The sequence below is a fragment of the Rhinichthys klamathensis genome, unplaced genomic scaffold, assembly GCF_029890125.1.
Source record: "Rhinichthys klamathensis goyatoka isolate OS25496 unplaced genomic scaffold, OSU_Roscu_1.1 h1tg000521l_1, whole genome shotgun sequence".
Classification (NCBI taxonomy): domain Eukaryota; kingdom Metazoa; phylum Chordata; class Actinopteri; order Cypriniformes; family Leuciscidae; genus Rhinichthys; species Rhinichthys klamathensis.
In genome coordinates, this window is record NW_026607000.1 from 164,791 (window position 1) to 188,227 (window position 23,437).

General features: G+C 43.5%; 1 protein-coding gene and 1 long non-coding RNA gene across 2 annotated transcripts in view; both read left to right on the forward strand.

Moving 5' to 3' along the window:
* The window catches only part of LOC130072998 (titin-like), a 93,008-nt gene that overhangs the window by 14,180 nt on the left and 55,391 nt on the right, over positions 1-23,437 (forward strand). The gene's annotated exons all lie outside the window — the stretch shown is intronic.
* On the forward strand, positions 8,220-22,751 carry LOC130073002 (uncharacterized). The gene is made up of 3 exons (XR_008804200.1): positions 8,220-8,309; positions 22,204-22,251; positions 22,601-22,751. It is a non-coding gene; the product is annotated as an uncharacterized LOC130073002 (long non-coding RNA).

Sequence of the window (23,437 nt, forward strand, 5' to 3'; positions counted from 1 at the left end):
TGGAACCTCATAATAAAAACAAAGTGTTGTGCTTTTCGCCTAATAAAGAAAAATAAACATGATGCGCGTTCTGCGTTCTCTCTGTCAGTGAAGTCCATTCTGAAACGCGTCCGAAAAATCATCTGTAACTCTGCAAATACTCAGTCAAACAGGTATACAGGCACACAGGCATGAAGCCTGAATTATCTTCTTTTAAATGAAGTAATTTCTATAAAAAAAATGTTTTCTTATTTTATGTAATCTGTACGAAAAGAGAGAGATGATAGTCGTTCTCGTCTCAGCTCATTAAAGTTAATTTGACCACGCCCACGGAGCGCGCGCTCTATTCAAACACAAATGCTCTGAGGCGATCCACGCCCACACATCAGCTGGATAACCACCGAAAGAGACTCATATTACGATGCTGTGAGGAATAATAGTACTATCTTAATAATAATCCTGGAAAAAATTACCTCAGAAGTAGCCTACAGGTAGTTTCATTTGGAGGAGCAACGGATCCAGCCGAGGAAATAGGTACATTCTTTATTTTCAAGTGCTTTGTGCTAATCGCGATATGGAATAGTGTCTGTAAACAAAAAGACTGTTTGAATCGCGTTTTTGTGTGTGAATGAATGAACAGCTTTTACCTAACTATATTCCAATACTGAGATGAGTAAAAATCGACTGAAATATGTTGAAATAAAATATTTTTGTATAAGCAACGTATTAAACTGCAAATTAACATTTATATGTCCTAATCATAAAAACGATATGTTACATATGAAAGACAAGATGTCGTTTTTACTGTAAAATACTGCCACATGAAATAAGCTTGTTTGCTAAGATGTTATTATAGTGTTTGTTCGATTGTAAGCTATATTCAAACTAATTAATCCGCAACTGTGAAATATGTATGATAAAATGTATACTTTAGTATATAATACAAAGAAAGATTACATTTGAAATAGTTAAAATTTTAATTGTTGTTGTAATTGTAACCTTTTTATTAAAATAGCAAAAATATATGTAGGCTACATATAAATAAATCTTAGGTAAATCTTAAAAGCTCAATATAAGCCTCCTCTTTAAATTATTTGTATTGTGTTTTATTAGTGACACATTTGGGATACATTCCCAAACTTTCTGTAAAAACAGTATGATAATTAACTGCACAATTACTAGAATTTTTTACATTTGATATTATACAATTTGCAAGCACAATTTGAAAAATAAATAAATAATTGGAACTGTGAACCAATTTTGTATTATATAGGCATATATATATATATATATATATATATATATATATATATATATATATATATATATATATTGTCATTGCATTGCATTCTTGTGGCTCAGTGACACACCTGAATGAAAGGGTCATTAGTATGCAGCCCCATTATGCGCTCATTATGCGGGCCCATTGTCTTCTCAGGTGTGAATCACAGCAGGTCACACCCCTGCGCATATTGCCTTTCCAAACAAAAAGTGTCATTTTTAAATTTAAACCAATCTATTGTTTTATGTGAATGATAAGCCAGGATGATTTTCAGATCATTTTGAAGAAAAAACTCTAGGCAACAACATCCATTAGTCAAAAGTCTTGTGGACAGATATTTAGTATGTGTTTTGTGGCCTTATTTCAGAAACTTTAAGTTTTAGTTTTTTCAATAACCACGCATAAACAATATTCTCTCAAAAATACAAAAATGTACATACATGTTGATAACACATTATGGTAGCCCTGTGTGTGCTAAATAGAGTGTAATTACACCTTTGCCAGTAATATGTTTATAAGCAACTGAAAAAAGCACAAATGTCAGAGTATGTCAAAACATCTCAAGGACCCCAAAAACACCTTGGACCCCAGAGGGTTAAGTTCCTGTCAATGAAGACAGCGCTCCTGGTTGCACTGGCCTCCATCAAGAGGTTGGGGGATCTGCACGCACTCTCCGTTGACGAAGCGTGCCTGGAATTCGGGCCGGCCTGCTCTCACGTGATCCTGAGACCCCGGCCTGGATATGTGCCCAAGGTTCCCACCACTCCCTTCCGGGACCAGGTGGTGAACCTGCAAGCGCTGCCCCTGGAGGAGGCAGACCCAGCCTTGGCACTGCTCTGTCCAGTACGCGCCCTCCGTGCTTACGTAGACAGGACGCAGTGTTTCAGGACCTCAGACCAGCTCTTTGTCTGTTATGGTGGGAAGCTGAAGGGAAAGGCTCTCTCCAAGCAAAGGTTATCCCACTGGATAGTGGACGCCATTGCTTTGGCATACCAGCATAACAGACATCTGCAGAGCTGCAGGCTGGGCGACACCCAACACATTCGCCAGATTTTACAATCTCCGAGTGGAGCCAGTCTCCGCCCATGTACTGTCTTTTTCAAGCTAACATGGGAGCCGTTAGGTGTCTCGCTTGCTCGCCATTCCAATCCACGGACTGGATACGTGCGATATTTCCTCAGGTAGCCTTCCTCTCTGAAGCCCTGAGTTCCTCCAGCACTGTTGACGCTGGCGCCAGTGTCTATTGCCTGTGCGTCGGCTAGGTGCCTCCGTGTGCATGGTTCCTCCTCTGAGTAACCCCCACATGTGTATTTCCACTGTAAGCCTCTTTGAGTATGTGTCTTTCCCTCGGCAAGCCACCTTGCCACTCCTGGAGTTGAAAGTTGCCACCCCACGGGCTGGTCACTCCAGTGTTCCTCCATATGAAGCCCCCTCGGCCATATGTGTATTCTTAAGTCCTCCCTATGGGTAGGCATGCTGTGGCATATCTCCCCTGAGATATGCTTCCCAGTGTACCTTGGTATTCCTGTGTTAAGTAGGACTCCTTCGTCCGTGCCTATATCACGACAGGGAGGTCAGACTTCGCAGGGCACTGGAAGACAGCTGTGAAGGTGGCGTGATTACACGGGGACCCCCATTCTCCGTCATCCGACGTAACTCGGAGTGACTACGAAAGGGAATGTCTCGGTTACAGATGAAACCCTCGTTCCCTGAGTAGGGAACGGAGACGTTTCGTCTCCCTGCCACTTCCGCTGTACCGCTGGGTAGACGCCTGAGTTCAGTCTCGGCTCCTCAGCGAAGATATGATCTGCTGTTGCAGGTGTCTCTCCTTAAATACCCACGCGGTGGGGCGGAGATACATTATGCAAATTCCGCAGACCCATGGCATTTCATTGCCATAGGCTTGTTTTTTAATACTCGAAGATGATAGGCTTTCTGGCGAAACCCCCATTCTCCGTCATCCGACGTAACGTCTCCGTTCCCTACTCAGGGAACGAGGGTTACATCTGTAACCGAGACGTTATCTTTAATATTTTCAAGATCGTCTCGGTTTTCTTGACTGTAACCCTGTTCCCTGAAAAAGCGGGAACGAGATGCTGCGTTTGATTCAGCGCTCTGGGTACAGTTTTTGTTGTCACCAGCTGTGAAATATGTGTGCAACACGTCAATGAAATTGATTTAGAACTGGGGGTGTCTGGACCCCTCACGGTTGTGTAGTGTGAACTCACAAGCACGCGTAAAGGTCTCAGACATGAGTCCTGGGCAACAACAGGAAGCAACGGAACACTCAACATTTCGCTGGAAACCGCTGCCCCCCAAAACACCAGAAGCGGCGGGGATGGTACAGAGGTTTCGTGGGGGTGACGGGAAGGGGCGGGCTGATTTATTTTTCATGCACCCCATCCCGAGAAAAAACCACCCCCACAGAGCTGGGCGCAAGACCATCAGGTCTTCCTCTTTTTGAAGATGATAGTCCTGAGGTCTGGCCGTTTTGGAGGCTGCTGAGGGCGGTAAGCCGGTCCCCAGTCTTGATGAGGGGGGAGTGCTACTTGCCACACTCTATTTTTGTGCCTCACGTTTTACAGAAGGACTGGGATGAGGCTGGGTGGCCGGCAGCCCTTCCCCCTGAGTGCCAAATCTGTGGCTCGACGAAGAATGCCTCCTTGTCAATGGAACCTCCTGCACTCAGGTCCTTCAGCAGGTCAGCCTGGTATTCCTGTAACACCGCCATGGTGTGCCATGACCTGCCGTTTGAAACACTTTCCCCACTAGTGTTGAGGTGGTTCTGCACGGCTTAGTGGGGAGAGTTGGTTTCTTTAAAGGTGCCCTAGAATGTTTTTTTTATTATTTTATAATGTTTCCTGGGTTACCCTTATAATGTTAGTATGTTTTTTAGATAAAAAATAATCATAATTTAGAAATAAATGGCATTTTTCCTAGCCTGACTTTAGCCTCTGATTTGAACACTCTGTTTGAAGGGGCGTGTCTGCTGTGGGATTCAGTGTAACCGCGGCCACTGCTGTGATTGGCTGACATGCTTGCATATGAAATAGCAACGCATTACATGTGAAACTCTCTCCCGAATACTTTTACTACTGCTATTATACGTTTTTACTATAACAGCTATCGAGATTAACGAATCGTGAGATGTTTTTAAAGTATTTAGATCTATTCCCATCACATAAAATGTTGCCGTAATGAGCATTGAGCAGATGACAGTGATCGCGAGAATGAAGATCTTATCATTGCAAAGCAGTTTCTGCACTCTCTCTGCTTTCACCAATGGAAACACGATGATGTAAATACAGTAATAGCTTCGTTGTGCAGTGTAACGTGCGTCATTGATTTCATAACGAGTTTGGCAAGTGTCCAGATAAACTCGCGCTGTGTGGAAAGATTGTTCTTTGATCGCTTTCTGTATATAATTTGTTCACAATTTAAATACGATTATTTTCATCCTACTAAAAGAAACGATGTGAAGCTGATATTTTAGTCACTGGCTTGACTTACTGATGCATAAACAGTATTGAACGATTTTGAGAGAAAGATTACCTGTCTGAACTTGAACAATTACACATCAGAAAGTGTTGCTTGGTAGCTCGATCCGAGGCCAGCTCTGTATTGGCCCAAGTTGAGGAAACACTCGGTGAAATGTTTGGAAATTTCCAGAGAAAATAAAATTAACCCATTGTTTCTTCAGAGGCTCAGATGAAGGAACTAAAAAATACTTTTGTGTTCATGTGTACATCCACACTGAGCAACTGCCATGCTTCGGCTGCGCAGTTCTGCCTGGCATTGAGGGCTGGCATTATGCAAATATTTGGAGGCGTACATATTAATGATCCCGACTATTGCGTCACAGTCGGTATTGTGTGGAGAACCGACCGTTTTTCAGGGGTGTTTTTCATAAACGTGAATTAAATGAGAACGCGAAAACAGTCCAGTTTGAGATTCACTCTATGTCATGTCCATGCACTGAACTCTTGTTATTTGACTATACCAAGGTAAATTCAATTTTGAATTATAGGTCACCTTTAATGATACTGAACCAGGTGAGAGATAGCTTGTGAGCATCCCTTCAACCTGTGGCATCATCGTTTATCCCCGTGCCTTCGCACCAACGATAATCGATAATCGATAATGTCGACGTCGAAGACACAAAGACACAAGAAGTATATGGTTTCCCCCATGAACGAGATAACTCGTTATGGAGCTCATCAAAGAATGGGAGAGATCCGCTGTTGGGGTCCCTCCTCTTGGCCACCAGACTGAAATCTGTCTACCAGTTTAGAGCGTTAAGGGGTCTCTTGTTCGCGTGGCCAGTCTAGCTGTAATCTGGCCACCGTGCAAGTAACCATCTTGAGTAATTCCTCACACGCTTTGTCATCACGTGAGGAACACTCGGAGATAGGCAACTCATAATCCATACAGGATTTTAAGAGATTCATTGACCTCCGCACGAGCCGAAGAAGCGCCGGGACAGAGCGAGTGCAATGGACGGACCCGTTTATCGCCCCTCAGGCAGATCCATATGCGAGCTCCATGATGTCATAGCGGGTGCTGGCCCTTGGGAGTAAGCAAGAAGAGCACGTAGCATCTTAACCATGAATAATTCACAATGCTCGCACTCGCCCTTCTCCAACGCAAGGGCAGCGTGCTCCTCCCCCAAACAAAGCAATACTGTGTGTGTTGCATTTAAACATAGGCTGTGAACATGGAGGCACACACCGTTTATTATGCACATCGCTCATTTGTCTTTTCTTTTCCTTTTTCATGTTTTTTCACAAAGAGTGAGAGGATAAAGAGGAAATTCTTGCACACTGCCTAATGAAAACTAACTCCCAGCAGAGAGTCAGATAGAGCTTTATTCACACACATACACACACACACAGTATGGTCTGGAGACAAAAAGACCAATGCACCTGTGGCACATCAAACTATAGCCTCTGATGAGCGTGCATTCCGATGACATCACTGTCCAAGTCAATTTCACTGATGTGTTGCACACATATTTCACAGCTGGTCACAACAAAAAGTGTTCCCAGAGCACTGAATCAAGCGCAGCATTGAGAGTAACTTTTTAAAGGGAACATACATTTAGATTAAAAATGAGGAAAAGAAACATTTTGTGAGATAAATATCCTGTTATTATGATGGACAAAAAAAACAAACACTTTTTATATATAATTTCTACATAAATGTTTTAATGGAATGTTGATTTAATTTGATTAACTTCATAATTTCCCTCATTATTACAGTATTAAAGAGAAAGATTCTGCTGGCCATCTCAGGATGTCTTGTCTGCTTTATTGTCATCCTGATCATTGGATGCCTTGTTCTAAGAATCACCTGTAAACCAGGTAGGCTACAAACATAACACAATTCATATACTTCTGAAATTAAGTGTCTTAGTTAATGATACTGGTCTCATTATTTAAAAAAAACAAGCAATATCTATTTACACCAAGTACTAGAAACCAGCCTCATGTCACCCAGGATGCATTTACACGGCAAGTCTCAATGTACAGATCAAATCTTTTGTTCATATCTGATTTTTTGGCCTGTATCCGATATCTGTGTTCACATTAATTCCACCCCAAAATTATTTTCGGTGATCTTTTTACTATGCACATGGTAGACCCTGGTTTTGAATGGCCGTGCTATTAAAATTATTTATATAATTCATGTCGGCTGGTGGTCATGATTATTTTACAAGCATAGACAAGATAACAGCTGTCATGACTCGTGAATGTTTTGCAGCGCAAAATCTGACAGAATGGATAAATAGTCTGGAAATAATTTTCGTTTATCTACAGCTCAGATCTAGAATTCTGAAGTGAAATAAAGAAGCCCTGTAATATATGTTTTTTAATGAATTTGAATGAATTAACCAGAGAGAGAGAGAGAGAGTGAGTGAGTAACCCAATAGTGAAGTATGTTAGTTTAAAAAAAAAAAAAAAAAAAAATTGCACACACAAAAAAAGAAATATATATATATATATATATATATATATATATATATATATATATATATATATATATATATATATATATATATATGTAATATATATTGTATAAAGAAACCTAGAAAGAAATGAATGCAGCCTATAACTAAATCATTAAAAATGAACACAGTACACTTCACTAGGGAAAAATATATGGATTATCATGGTACTTCAATCGTCATTTGGGACAAAACTTTATTTTAATTTTTTTGATCAATAATACAGTAAAAACAGTAACATTTAGCTTCTGTGTTTTTAATTATATTATTTACATTTTACATTTAACTACTTACAAAACTTTAATTTCTTTTCATTATCTTTAGAGAAAAAAGAAACGGTACCAGAGGACTTGTTTTTCTCAATGGCAGACTCCAAGAACCGTAAGTTATGGGGACCAAATGTTACCACAAGTATAGTAATACCAGAAGTGTCTGACCTTGTGGGGACATTTTTTTGTTCGCAATGAGGAAAACAGCTTATAAATCATACTAACTGATGTTTTTTTTGTTATGGGTAGGGTTAGTTTGTACAGTACAAAAATCGTTATGTCTATGAAAAGTCGCCATAAAGTCGCGACGTGTGTGTGTGTGTGTGTGTGTGTGTGTGTGTGTGTGTGTGTGTGTGTGTGTGTGTGAAATGTATCCATATATGCATTTGCATGGGTCTTCAATTGCTCTGCAGAAACGGCTTTACCCTTGGAGGAGTACATGGACAACAGTCCGACAGAGATGGAAGGTATGTGCCTTTAACTGTGTCTGGCTGACATTACAATCAAAAACACAGTCATGTACTCATTCACTTTAACAAATGGTACTATTTCATATCCCAAGCCTTTGTGATGATATTATGTGACAAGACAACAAATAAAGTTTTCTGGCATTTTGTATGAATTTGCTTGTATAACAAGCCAGAATTATGAGTTTAGATTTGTATAACAGGTATAATAAAACCACAATCTCTCTAATATCATTCAGAATATGAGAAAAAAGAAGAACTGTTTACTGATCATGTTTCAGCTGTTCATGTGGATGGTGTGATTAAAGGTAAGATACCTAACAAACATCGACTAATATCTATCATATATTAACATTTGTAACATAAATTAATAATTTCATTTTCATTTTAATTTCAATAAACAGTTTAAGTTGTGTTGACATAATGTTTATCATTAACTTAAAGCTGCTGTCCGTAGCTTTTTTTGGGTTAAAAATTATCCAAAATACATATTTGATAAAATACATAACCAGCCAGTGTTCAAAACTATCTGCTTGCCTTAGCTCGATGCAAAACGGTAAGCTTGTAATAATGTTTTTAATTTTAGTGGTACTGGTGGATTTCCGCGGGAGATTCGAGCATGTCTTTGCGTCATTACGTCACATCTGTACACATAAAGAAGGAGTCTCGGCTAGTATAAGCTAAATTGCGTGTGAGGATGTTGGAGGTAGAGATTTATAGCCTTTTCTCACAGCACTTGATATAATTAAACTTATCAATTTGATGGCGGATCCAGAAAGGTTCAAACGACGATCATCATCAGTGACAACTAGAGACTCACCCGCTGTAACATGCAAAAGACTTCGTTCGGACTTCGGAGTGGCTACAGAAAAAAAGAGACTGCAACCGGACCCATGCGAAAACAAGGATAATATCGGAAGGACATTACATGATGTAGTCACGCAATGCTTGCTGACGTTGTTAACATTAACAATTTGAGAACATAGTATAGCTACTTTGCACGGTTTTGCGTGAAATGATAACTTATAAGCAATTGTTAGATTTAATCAGCGCGATTTACTGCAATGTCAGAACCAGAACAAAAGTGAATGTTTCTTACTAGTTCAGATGACATTTCCCGGTGAAAATTGTTATGTTGGTCATACTTCCAAAAAGAATAATCTGTGATTCTGAATGACAATATCCACATCGGAGCGGTGACTGACAGCTGCACACTCTCCTCAAACATTGTGTTCATCCCCGCTGTGCCTTGTCGAGGGTGTTGAACTACAACCCACGTAAAGTTGATAATTCCGCGAATGACTGCAATTGCAGATTTCGAACAGAGATGGCGACAAAGAGGAAAAATGCCGGACTGCAGCTTTAATATTGTAATTTAAACTCAAATTTCAGCATTACTCAAGTAGTTGGAGTTTTGAGGAATCAACTTTAAAAAACAAAGTTGTGTTTGTTACATATTATTAAGTTCCTCTACATAATTTCATTCAAATTTGTCATAACTCAAAAAAGATTGATGCAAACTGTTGTGTCAGTTTGTTGTTGTTATTGAGCTGACACATTATTTTTAGAGTGTGTACATTACACTTTAAAATTTTTTCCGGCGCCCACCGCGAGTATTCCCACCACCCCAACCAAGCTCCTGTATCCCTTACATTTTAAGAGAGGTGTTATAGCCTAAATGAAAACACACACACACACACACACACATATATATATATATATATATATATATATATATATATATGTGTATGGTATATATAGGGTATATATTAAGAGCATTTATTTAAAGGCTTATTTGCATATTTTCTGTTCATTTAACATAGCTTGTCTTTACATTTACATTTTATTTTCATTCCACACATTATTTTCATTTCATATTGCTTTTCTTTTACAGTTTTTCTTTTCATTTGCAGTTTTTCTTTTCATTTCACATAACTTTTCTTTACTCTTTTAGTGAGTTATTGAACAAATTTGTTGCAGACTTTGTATTAACTGTTTTGGAAGGAGTGTATTTGTGGGCTGGGCCAGAGTGGTTAATTTTACATGAGAGTAGAGCAAACAGTTCTGTTGTCTAACATCGTCCTATTCTCTGTAACAATCTTTCGTACCATGCTAAACACCCTTTCTCGTGCTGACATACATCATTCCTTCCCCGTGTGCAGGGCCATAGCTAGAGGATTCGGGGCCCCCTGAAAAAATATTGATGTGGGCCCCCACCACACTCCACCAATATCATATACTGTACAATAGATGAACATGGAGGCCCACATAACAGAAGATGGTGATGTTGTTGTAAAACGTACTCGGTTACTAACGTAACCTCTGTTCTCTCTAGAGAGGGAACGAGTACTGCGTAATAGCTTACGCTAGGGGAAAAACTCTTTTCCGCGAGATATTGAAGCCAAAAATTATCCTTAATTTTTTAATAATGTAAAACGCTTTGCAGCAGCAAGCAGACATAGGCGAAACAGCTCGCGCGCCTATTGGCTGCTCTGCAGCAAATGCAGCAGCCTATCGAGAGAGACTCTGCGTGACGTAATGACCAATGGGGGCCATTCGCGCCCATATCGTCACGTCCCGCCAGAAGGGGCGTGGTCTCACCCTATAAATATGCTCGTTAGGCTGATACAAACTGGTTTTTACCGCTGAAGCGAACCAGAGCGTATTCCAAGCACGGCAAGATACGCAGTACTCGTTCCCTCTCTAGAGAGAACAGAGGTTACGTTAGTAACCGAGTACGTTCTCTTACGAGAGTATCTCTCGTACTGCGTAATAGCTTACGCTAGGGGAACACAATGCAACACGCCGTGCGTACAGGGATCCAACACCAAAGTCCCGGGGGCCGAAGCCCAGGGCTCATGTAGTGCATAATCACCATAAACTCACATAGAGTGGAGGAAGAGAGGCTGGAAGCGTCATTCCTTATAAAAAAGCACCCAGCGGGGCTATTATATGACAACAAAACGCGCAGCCAGGGTGAAAGCTTTCAGCCTGATCTGGGTAGCCATACGTGTGTCAACACTCATGGGGCTGCAGTAAACTCAGCATCTGGGCCGCACAGCGGGGCAGATAGCACTGAATTTTAGACCGCCAAAAGCTTAGCTTGTAAGGCGGGTACCTCCAGGTTATAGTATTTTATAAATGTAGACGGCGAGGCCCAGCCCGCGGCCGTACAGATATCTTGCAGGGAAACCCCGCTCGACCACGCCTACGAAGAGGCCACGCCTCTCGTGGAGTGCGCCCTGACACCCAAAGGGCACTGTAGGCCCTTCGCAGAGTAAGCGAGCGCAATGGCATCCACTATCCATCTGGATAGGCTCTGTTTTGAGGCGGCGAGTCCCTTAGAACGCCCGCCAAACAAAACAAAAAGCTGCTCCGTCTGTCTGAAAACAGACGAGCGTGACACATAAGCTCTCAATGCCCTGACGGGGCAAAGGAGACTCGCATCATCCTCCTCACTGAGAACCGGAAGGGCGGACAGGGAAATTACCTGGGCCCTGAACGGTGTATTGAGGGATTTCGGGACATACCCGTGCTTTGGTTTGAGAATGACCTTCGAGTCATTAGGCCCAAACTCCATACACGACGCGCTTACTGAAAGCGCCTGTAAGTCCCCTATGCGCTTCACTGAAGCGAGAGCCATGAGAAACACTGTTTTGAACGACAGGTGTTTCATGTCCACCAGCTGGATTGGCTCGAACGGGGCGCCTTTCATGGCCTCCAGGACCGTGGAAAGGTCCCACGTCGGGACTGAAGGGGGCCTGGGAGGGTTCAGCCTCCGAGCTCCCCTAAGGAAACGCACGACTAAGTCGTTTTTCCCCAGCGACTGGCCAGACACCGGTTTTGCAAACGTTGCTATGGCCGCCACATACACTTTGAGCGTGGATGGGGTCCTGCCCTTATCCAGTAGCTCTTGAAGGAAGGAAAGCACTTCCGAAACCCCGCACTCCACAGGTGAAAAGCTCTGGGCTTGACACCATGCAGAGAAAACAGACCATTTCGAGGAGTAGAGCCGCCTGGTAGACGGAGCTCTAGCCTGCGCGATCGTGTTTAACACTCCTTCTGGGAGGCTAGCGGGTACCCGTTGATGGCCCATGCGTGCAGGGACCACAACTCCGGGCGAGGGTGCCAAATCGAGCCCTCCGCCTGAGAGAGGAGGTCTCTCCTCAATGGTACAGGCCATGGGGCAGTGCTGGTCAGCTGCATCAGGGCAGGGAACCACGTCTGGTTTGTCCAGAGCGGAGCTACGAGCAGCACTGGGCATCCGTTCTCCCTGATTCGTTCCAACACCTGAGGCAGGAGCGAGACGGGAGGAAAAGCATATAGGGGGCAGCGGGGCCAAACATGAGCCAGCGCGTCCTTGCTTTTCGAGAAAAACTCCGGGCAATGAGCGTTTTCGTGGGACGCGAACAGGTCCACTTGTGCTCTGCCGAACGTTTTCCACAGCAGCTGGACCGTCTGCGGGTGCAGCGACCATTCCCCTGCCGGGACCTTGTTCCTGGACAGTCTGTCTGGTCCCACATTCAGGTGACCAGGCACGTGCGCCGCTCTCAGTGAGAGCAGGCTGTGCTGAGCCCAGACCAGAAGGCGTTCCGTCAGCCTGAGAAGGCTTCGTGACCTGACGCCGCCCTGGCGATTTATGTATGCCACCACTGACATGTTGTCCGACCGGACTAAGACGTGGTGGCCTGTTATCTGGGGACAAAAAAGCCGTAGCGCTTTGTCGACTGCTATCATCTCCAAGCAGTTTATGTGAAGGAGCTTTTCCCGTTCTGACCACAGGCCAGCTAGCGGTCTGCCCTCGAGCAGCGCTCCCCACCCCGAGGTGGAGGCGTCCGTAGACACCACCTTCACACTCGAAGCGGTCCCCAGACTCACACCTGACTGATACCAGTCGGTCACTTTCCAAGGTTCCAGAGCTGAAACGCACTGAAGGTCGACCCTGAGGCGAAACAGACCCGCTGTCCATGCCCTGGGTGGAACCCGCGCTTTCAGCCACATCTGCAGTGGGCGCATGCGGAACAAGCCCAACTGGAGTACAGAGGCTGCTGAGGCCATCAGCCCCAGCACTTTCTGAAACCTTTTGAGCGGAACTATCGCGCCGTGGCGGAAGGATTTCACGCAGCGCTGAATACTCAGTACGTGCTCTGGTGACAGGCGTGCTGTCATGGACAGCGAGTCCAACACGGTTCCCAGAAAGGAAATTTTCCGACTGGGAGACAGTGAGCTCTTCGCCCAATTGACTGTGAGGCCCAGCTTCTCGAGGTGCTCGAGTAATGCGGCCCTGTGTTCTATGAGCTCCGATCGTGATCGAGCTAGAATCAGCCAATCGTCCAAGTAGTTCAGGACTCGCATGCCCTGAAGTCTCAGGGGTGCGAGCGCCGCGTCCATGCACTTCGTAAATGTACGAGGTGCTAGGGACAGGCCGAACGGCAGGACTGTGTATTGATATGCCTGGCCCTCGAAGGCGAATCTCAAAAATCGCCTGTGATGGGACGCTATTTGTATCTGGAAATAGGCGTCTTTCAGATCTATTGACATAAACCAGTCCCCGTGGCGCACTTGCGCGAGGATTTTCCTGGTCGTAAGCATTCTGAACTGGCGTTTGACAAGCGCTCTGTTCAGCTGTCGCAGATCTAAAATGGGTCTGAGACCCCCATCCTTTTTCGGTACCAGAAAATATCTGCTGTATAGGCCCCCTTCGCTCTGAGCCTGAGATAAAGGTTCTATAGCCCCTTTGCTCAGTAGTTTCGCTATTTTGGCACGAAGTAGATGAGACACTTCGTTTTTCACCGTAGTTTCGACGCGCGCCGTATAGCGGCGTGGGCGTCGAGCGAATTGTAGCGAATAGCCTCTCTTTATAGTGTTCAGCACCCATTCTGATACCCCGGGAAGCTTTGACCACGCATCTGCATGAATAGCTAGGGGCAGAATGAAATCCGGGCTCTGGTCGCGGCAAAACGGCAACTCGAGAGCCCGGGCATACTGGGAACACAACACCGTGTTTACAGCGTTCGAGGCGGGGGGCGCGCTGATCACAGCGGGCGGCCTGACCGCGCTCAGCTTTTTTATGGCAGATAGTGCAGAAAAAGCGAGCGGGGGAGATCCCGTAGGAATCGGCGTGTCTGTAACAAAATGTGGCCGCGGGGCTGCGGGCACATTTATTACACTGAAAACACCGTCGTTCATGGCCGACTGAATGTGTGTTGGTTTCGTTTTTACAGAAACCAAGGGACACGCAGCATGTAGTGTGAGCGGGCATGGTGACATGGGCGCGTTTACTACATTGTTTGCACAATCGACCTGAGTCGAGTTTATTTGTGCTAGCCCTGCACCGTGGCGGGCTGTGTCTGGGTGTGGGAATGGGCACTGGGTGGGCATTCTTACAACACTCATAACACCATCGGCCGTGGCCGGATTGTTTGTGCGAGCCCTGCATTTTTGCGGGCTGTGTTTGTGTGTAGAAATGAGCCCTGGGTTGTAGGCATTTTCAATACACTCATAACACCATCGGCTGTGGCCGGAATATCAGAAAATACACCATTTATGTGATTTATCTGGGTCGCCGTGGGAACAGCATTAGTGTGCAGGCAAGCGGGCATGGTACTGGCTTGCTTACTGCAAAATACACTGGAACAGTCACATTTTCTGGAACTGAACGAGCGAAAATTTCAGTGGAAGTCTGGCCACGGCGAGACTGAAACACCGTAAATTTCCTAGGAGGCTAGGAAGACTTGTGTTGGTTTCGTTTTACAGAAACCGTGGTAGTGTATGTGGGCACTGGGTTGTGGGCACATTCACTACATTTAATGCACAATTGTGCGAGCCCTGTACCGTGGCGGGCTGTGTTTGTGTGTAGAAATGAACACTGGGCTGTGAGCATTTTATTACACTTATAACACCATCGGCTGTGGCCGGAAAACCAGAAATACAATGATTTTTCTGGGTCGCCATGGAAACGGCCTTTATGTGCAGGCAAGCGGGCCGTGGTACCAGCTTGTTTACTGCAAAATACACTGGAACAGTCGCATTATCTGGAACTGAACGAGCGAAAAGTTTCGGTGGAAGTCTGGCCGCGGCGAGACTAAATTTTTATCTGCTGCGAGAGCCGGGATCGAACACGGGTCTCCCACGTGAAAGCTTCAGGTTCCGCCACTGGGCCACAGGGAGAACTACACTAGCGCAAGCAGATAAGAGAGTGTCATCACAGTTTTGTGTGTGTCGGCGTTTGTATGCAGGTGTGCGTGTTATACAACAGGCTCATTGCTGCAATAATGACATTTTCAGCCGCTCAAACTAGGAGCTGAGAAATGTTTGAGAAATGGAGATTAATCCGGCCTCGGCGGGGACTAAAACACACTCTTTTCTCATTTGCCGGTGACGCACGCCCATGGGGGGCGGGGTAGAATGCTGGCCCGTTTCCTTGACGACTCGCGGACAGAAGGCGGAGGTCCACAGAGCTCGCCTGTTGCGCGGTGGTTGCGCGGGCGCTTCCCAATCGAGGCCGATGCTATCCACGGCCTGAGAGAGCAGACGCATCAGCTCAGTCTCAATGCCGGCTCTCTTACCAGTGGTCTGGCGGGAAACGCTAGCGGAGGGGAGGTCCACGGAGCTCGCCCAATCCTCGCTATCGGATGCCAGAAGAGAACACGCCTCGGTGGGTTCGTCAAACTCGTGGATGGACGCGGCGGCAGGCGGTGGCCGTTGGCGAAGCTGGCGGGCGAACCGGCGAGCTTTGGCGGGCTGGAGAGAGCTCGGGAGCGCGCTGGGCGCGGCGCTTCTTGCGGCGCGGCACCACGGCGGGCTGCGGTGAAGGCTCGGAGAATGATGCCAGGCGAGTCCTCAGAGTCACCATGGGCAAAGGCTCGCAATGAGGGCATCCGCCTTCAGCGAGCGCGAGAGCCGCGTGATCCTCACCCAGGCAGGAAACACAGATGACGTGCCGGTCTCCATCGCTGAGCGGGGCGCGGCACGAGCCACAGGAAGGCATCTTTAAAAAGACGCAGCTCTTTTGTGAGAGAAGTGTGAGTCGCGAAGTAAGCTGACAAACACTCTCAACAGAGTAAATACACACAGAGTATGAAAAGGATATATAACGCCGGAAAGCGCAGCAGGTACGGCAGTTGAAGGCGGCGAGGCCAGCGACTCCAGAGCTCGTCCCGCTGAAAGGCTTGCTTCGACGGCGCGGCTTCTCACTCCGGATCCAGCGATGCGTGTGCTTCGCTGAAGAGGTAAAAATCAGTTTGTATCAGCCTAACAAGCATATTTATAGGGTGAGACCACGCCCCTTCTGGCGGGACGTGACGATATGGGCGCGAATGGCCCCCATTGGTCATTACGTCACGCAGAGTCTCTCTCGATAGGCTGCTGCATTTGCTGCAGAGCAGCCAATAGGCGCGCGAGCTGTTTCGCCTATGTCTGCTTGCTGCTGCAAAGCGTTTTACATTATTAAAAAATTAAGGATAATTTTTGGCTTCAATATCTCGCGGAAAAGAGTTTTTCCCCTAGCGTAAGCTATTACGCAGTACGAGAGATACTCTCGTAAGAGAACCTTTATTTTAAAAGTTAAATGTTTATATACAAATTACAACTAATAAAAACTAACAAAAAAGCAAGAAATTGTTAAATAATAATAAAACCAATTTTTAAAAAGTAATATTTTTTCCCCCATCAGTCTGTTACAATTCATAAATCAAAAAGTAAACATTTAGAAATTGACAAGAATGCAGTCTAATTCAAAAAATAAAACCATTCATTGTCTTATTTTTTAATAAAGATAATACGGAACTGGTAATATTATTAAATAAAGCGAATACATTTATTCATCCAAGTGCAGTGTGTTGTATTCGTGTTTTCTCTATGTTTTAAATATCATCAGCCGGCAGGTCAGATGCATGATGCAATGCGTCGTGACTCGTGTAATTTTTTTAAAACTCTATTTACAATAGTGTAAAAAGATAGGAATTTAGACCACGTAATCATTCGGTCGATTGTGGCGCGCACCGATAATAAAAAATGACTGTACACGGCAGACTGTAGACGGAAGTTTTCTAATTCCCAGTGAAATAACAATATAGCATAACCGGTCTTTAAGAACGTCTTGATCGACTGGGATAACCACTCTTGCCTCCCTCTCCGTCTTTTCCTGGCATTTCTGGTTCCCTGATTTATTTTTTCTTTTCCCTGCGTTTACACTTGGCATTAACATGCGACCTGTATCTGGATGTTGTCCACATACACATTGAAAAGACGAGTGTAAACGCACATCTGATCGGAATGTTATCCGATCAGGGTGTCCCGGTTCGGAGGTAGTCGAGGACGCATTGTGATCGGATCTCAGTGTAATGTAAACGCAATCCAGCCATCGTGTCTGCATTCACAGGTGAACGTAATTTAAATCCCCGCCCAGTCTCCCCGCGTGACTGTCAGAAAGTAATGGCCAGACGCAGTTTAGACACGAAATTAAACTTATTTGAACAATAAACGTCAATCTTTAAAACAGTTTATTTATGTGTGTCATTTTTCATTTTAATTGTGCAACATTATCTGAACGAGGCGATCGCCTGTACACTCACAGTCAGTAATGAGATCTTAATGAAGAGCTGCTTTGACAGAGGAATAATCAGAATCGGAATTTTTTAATGTTTTAAATGTTGAATGTTTTTATTGTTTTAGCATGTTTATCAATCTCCCATTTCTGTCAATATAGTCATTGCACGCAACCTTAAACCCAGATGATCGATGATGTGACTTGTTTAACATGATCAACCCAGTTATTTTTGTAAGATCAACTCTGGAAGTATTCCTTCTTTCAAAAAATATAATTTGATCTAATTAATGGAGATTGCATATGAAAGTAAAGTGAGTGAGTGAAAGCAATTGGGATGTTGTTTAATTTGTATCATCTTTACTATTAATCTGGTGTCGTGCCACAGACCTGATTTAAATATTATGCGGGAAACAGAAATCCGATCGGTTATCCAGATCCAGAGGCTGCTTAATTTGAATAAATGTAAACGCGCGATGTCCTGATTGCCTAATGATCCGATCTGCTTGATCGGATCACGGTGATCGCATGTTAATGCCAAGTGTAAACGCAAGTCTCCTGCTCTTCCACCAAGTTCATCATTAACTTCAGGCTGCCGCCTCAACTCTGATTGGTTCTGTTCACGAGCTGGGGTGGGACTTACAATTTTATTGGGTCCATCTGATGTTTGTCACTGACCCTGACTGAATAATTAATAAATACTAGGTCGGACTAAACCATTTTTATGGAGGTAAGAGAAGTAGATATTTGGAAAAATATTTACCCAAATTGCACGTTTTTGTGGTTTTTATTTAAATCTCAGGCATACAACTAATATAAATACTAGAATTATTCATACTACTGGGGCCTAAATAGTATAACTGCTGGATTTTGTGGGGCCCCCTGGGCAGCGGGGGCCCCTATAATTGTCACCACCTTTCACCCCACTAGCGACGGCCCTGCCCGTGTTCGATGCTAAAGTCGCAGTTACAAAACTTACAAAACGCGTGACTGTCCCCCACCCTGCTCCTCTTCAGAAAAGTATATTCGCTATCCCATTGATCGCAGTATTTAGTACATGAGGGTTTTGGTTTTTTGGCAGGAGTGCCTTGCTCTGTCATTGCGTCCATCATCCGTCTCTGTTTTTGTTTGTTTTTTGTTTTCCCCGCGTTGTCACTCATCATCTGACCTCACACACTAACAGTGGTGGACAGTAACGAAGTAAATGTAATTCGTTACTGTACTTAAGTAGCTTTTTTGCATATCTGTACTTTACTCAAGTATTTAAATTTTGGGAGCCTTTTACTTTAACTCCACTACATTTCAAAGTCAAATATCTTACTTTTTACTCTACTACATTTTCAAAATCAGTCGTTCCTTTTTATTTATGAGTGGATAAAAACGTAACTGGTCGAACGAGCCACCAATCACAGTACAGCGCGCGCGCTTTGTTTTGAACTTGCCTTGGCGGTATCTACTAAGCGCGAACCAGAGCCGTTAAATGAGAGTTGCGAACATAGATGTGACAGTGATCTCGCCGACGCGCGGTCACGTTATTCGTGTAGGCTAGCTTTCAATAGTTCCAAACAAATCGCGTTGACAATGATTTTAAGCGGGACAGAGAGCAGCAGCTATTATTGCAGCAATTATCGGTAAGTATTGACGCATAATGTACATTGCTTACGTTGCCACTAAAATTACTTGCATGTAATAGCTTTTTTTTCTGGGGAGTAACGTTAGCCTAGCAGAAACACTGCATTAATACGTTTTTGTGTTTAATTTCGGAGGGAAATTGGCTCCCATAACATAGAATATAGAATATATATATGTGTGTGTGTGTGTGTGTGCGCGCGCGCGCGTGCGTGTGTGAATGTGTGTGTGTGTGTATGTGTGCATATATATATATATATATATATATATATATATATATATATATATATATATATATATATATATATATATATATATATATATTTAATGGCGTTGTGCAGGTTTATGTGAATGTATCATAACATTAAGATGTTAATAATTATGACCATAGGCGCTGGAGAAAAATATATACAGTAAATACTCTAAATGTTTTATACCTTATGGGAACAGTCCCCTTCCCTCCAAAATTAAACACACAAAAAAATAATTAAATTCAAATATATATACATACAGTATATACTATATATATATATATATATCAGACTTATTAATGTCATTTAATTAATAGATTGGTGTGCCAAGAGTGACATTAGTCTTCACTTAGACTGGGTTAAGCAAGAGTCTTGTGACAAATTATAATAGGACATTATAGCCATAAAAAAATCAAAGTACTTGGATACTTAAGTACATTTGAAGGCAAATACTTTTGTACTTTTACTCAAGTGAATGTTTAAAAGCAGCACTTCTACTTTTACTTGAGTAATATTTTACCTTGAGTATCTTTACTTTTACTCAAGTACATGGTATGTGTACTTCGTCCACCACTGCACACTAACCTCGCGACAACTGCCACCTACAGTAGGCCTACCTGTAGTTATCGCGATGCTAGTGACAGCTAGAGCTCAGATTGGGAATGGGTTTTTTTTACTCCGCCCGGGGTATTATTATTTTTCAATAATGCAGGTTAAAATACGGGAGATTTACGGGGAAATCCTAATACGGGAGGGTGGCGGGAAAGAAAGGTAAAATACGGGACTTTCCCGGCCAAAACGGGATACTTGACAGGTATGTCCCAAAGACTGCTCTGACACTTTCCCTTAAGAACCCAGACTAGACCAAATGGCTTGTACAAATATTTTTAGAGTTGTTTTGGGTCTATTCATGTACCCGTTCAAGTCAAGTAATGGTTCATTGATTTTTTTTTCAACCAAGGTACTGTATAATATCTCTACTGTATGTTTTACTGTAACTGACATATTCCGGGAGTGGGAGGGAATGGGAGTGATTCTTCTGGCATTGGGACGGGACGGGATTTCCCCGCAGAAGGGGAGGACTTTGCGTTCTGATATGCCCACCCTTTGAAGGCAAAGTGTTCCCCCCGTAGTGACCCACGAAGTGGGGTCTGAGTGTGCGGTGCAATACTTATCTGGTTCACCGGTTGTGCAGAGGGTGCTTGAGGAGGCTTCCTCCTCGAGGAGCATCCTCAAAGCGCACGCTGCTGCCTGCTGACGACAGAAGAGAAGGCTGAGAGTGGTAAGGCATAACATCGTACACCACCAACAGCGCCCTCTTGGGACCCATATATAGAGGATACTGCTCTCTTATTGAAAATGTGGGTACTGCTGGCTGTGTGGCCAGTGGTGTAACAGAAACAAAACTGAACAAAAGATTCTCCACCCGTCCCTCCTCCGGGGAAAGAGCAGCTTCGTCCATCTCCGAGTCGCACATCTCAGGGGTGGTGTTTCACCGACCGCTTGGAGGATAAGCAGCTGAGACTGGCGTCGTCGTCTTCCTGTGGGGGCTAGACGTCACGGCTGAGTTGGCCACGCCATAGTGCTAGCTTTTTTTTTCTTTCCTCGAAGGTGAATGGACGCCCTTGGTGACGAGCAGACTGAGGGGCCCGCTTACGATGGCCTGGTAGCATTTCGGAGCAGGCTCTTGATTACCTCAGCCTGCTTCTGGACTGCTGAGAACTGCTGGGCACACTGCTTGACAGCGTCGCCGACAAGGCCCCCTTGTGAGATGGGAGCCTTGTGATATCTCGCAGGCTTACAAGGTTTAGCCAGGGAGCACTTTTGGACAAATTGTAAAAACATCACATGGTCACAAGAACTAATACTATGTAAACATTCAAATATAGTTTGACTCTCAGTAGGAAGATTAAAGACCTACAAAAGCCCTCGATGGCACACGACACACTGAGGAGCGGGAAGTCCATGGGGATTTTGCCCAGCTGATAAATTCTCACTGAGATCCTCGATCTCCCAACAGTGTCAAGAAGACCGACGGCTGTGCTTTTACATGAACCACCCACAAACGCAGCGATCATGGCCGTTAGATGAGGACAGGAACGACTACATGCAGAAATGCAAGGGTGGAACAACAACTTTAAAAGGACGCTGTGTAACTCCCGTGTTAGCTGAGTTAATTGAAGCCCACAGGGGAAACGGCCCAAAGGAAAGCTCTTTTAGGCTCTCATTGAAACAGCAGAAAATGCTCTTGCACATCGCGACCACCACTGTAGCGCCACAAGTGCTCTGCTCCGAAACAAAAAGCTGAACTGTGAGTGCACCCGCTTCCGAATTTATATCCACGCTGCGGGGCAGAGCATGCGATACAAATATTGCATACAAATATGCATTGGCTCGTTTAGGTTTACACTCAAAGGTGATTGGGCTCTCAGGTGAGATCCCAATTCGTTGGTACATTACTACGCCAGTCGAACGTGATGGGTTGAAAGGGAACCAAATAACTTTTAGTTATCAGTTCTTAAAAGGTTTTTTTTTTCTGTGTGAAAAACAATTTAATAAACTAAAGAACCTTTTTGGCACTATAAAGAACCTTTAGTGCAATTAAAAGGCACCACTGATGTTAAAAGTTCTTCATGGAACCATCAATGCCAATAAAGAACCGTTATTTTTAAGAGTGTACACAAAATACAGGAGTATAATAATGTTTCTGAGCAATAAGGGAGCAATCTCAGAAATCAGTTATCACAAATGACTCTCACATTTTTTTTGTAGAAGATGAAGACTCACCAGCGGCAGAAGCTATTGGCCTGACATCATTTAAAGGTAGTAAAATGAAGATAGTTTAAAGCCGTTTTGAACACTAAGCCTGAGTTAACATATTTTAACCCTGGGTCATAAACTGCCTCAATGTTTTATTAAATATTCATGCATTTTGTACTGTCATAAAAAAAATATATTCTCCCTGTAAATATGCAAATAAAAAGTCCCATCCAGGGTTTTTAAATGTACAGTGTGAAATCTCGAAACCTGAGACTCTAGGTTAACAAATTTCAAGTATGATAAACCCATAAAAAACCCTTTGAGTGCAGAGAAAAGTGCCATATAACTGTAACAAATTATTATTATTATAAAAACAGATTTTGAACTTACTGTCATGTTTCTGCCTCTCCAGGACTCTGAACCATTATGTCAGCAATCAACATCATGATGGAGTTTCTATATTTGCACTGAGGCAGCTACTGTAAATGGCATGCTTGTATCAAAAAAGATTGCATTAGCACGGCACTTTGTCTAGTACGAATAACGAAGAGCAAGAAGTGAAAATTATCAGAAGTAATAAAGTTATATGGTTTGTTTAATTTGTTACAAATATAAATATTAAGTATTAATATGACGCCATAGAAAAAAATATTGATTGTAATACATCTAGATTATTTTTTTGTTGTAATTAATTTGCATATTGAACAAAAGATTTTTCTACTGTGCCACCTGCTTAAAAATATGTATTTTACCCACATTTTATTTGAGATATTGTTTTTGTCTGTGCTTGTGTTTTTAGTGCGTTGGTTCTGGATTATTTACATTCAAATGAACAAGGAAGACTAACACAAAGCTAGACTTTCATTTGAGCATCCAATCAACTGGTTTTCAAAAACCAAATACACTAATTTCCTGTGTACTGATTATGAGAACTACAATACTACGCAAACGCCTTCACAATTGACTTGATTACAACATCATTGCAGGTATCAGACATAATAATAAATATAGCTGCAAGCAGCAATTATCTGGGCCAAGCGCAAATAAGACGATAAGACATGCCAACATGGCTGGGAGTGTCAGACCAACTGCAACAATGAGCAATTAAAGACATTTAAAGATGATTTTAGGCAAAATGGCTGCAAAATCATATATACAGTAATTGAAAATATGATTTAACCCTCTGGGGTCGGCGGTATCGCCGGCGATACCAGCTCCCTTTTTTTCTTATAAGTGCAAAAGAGACTCA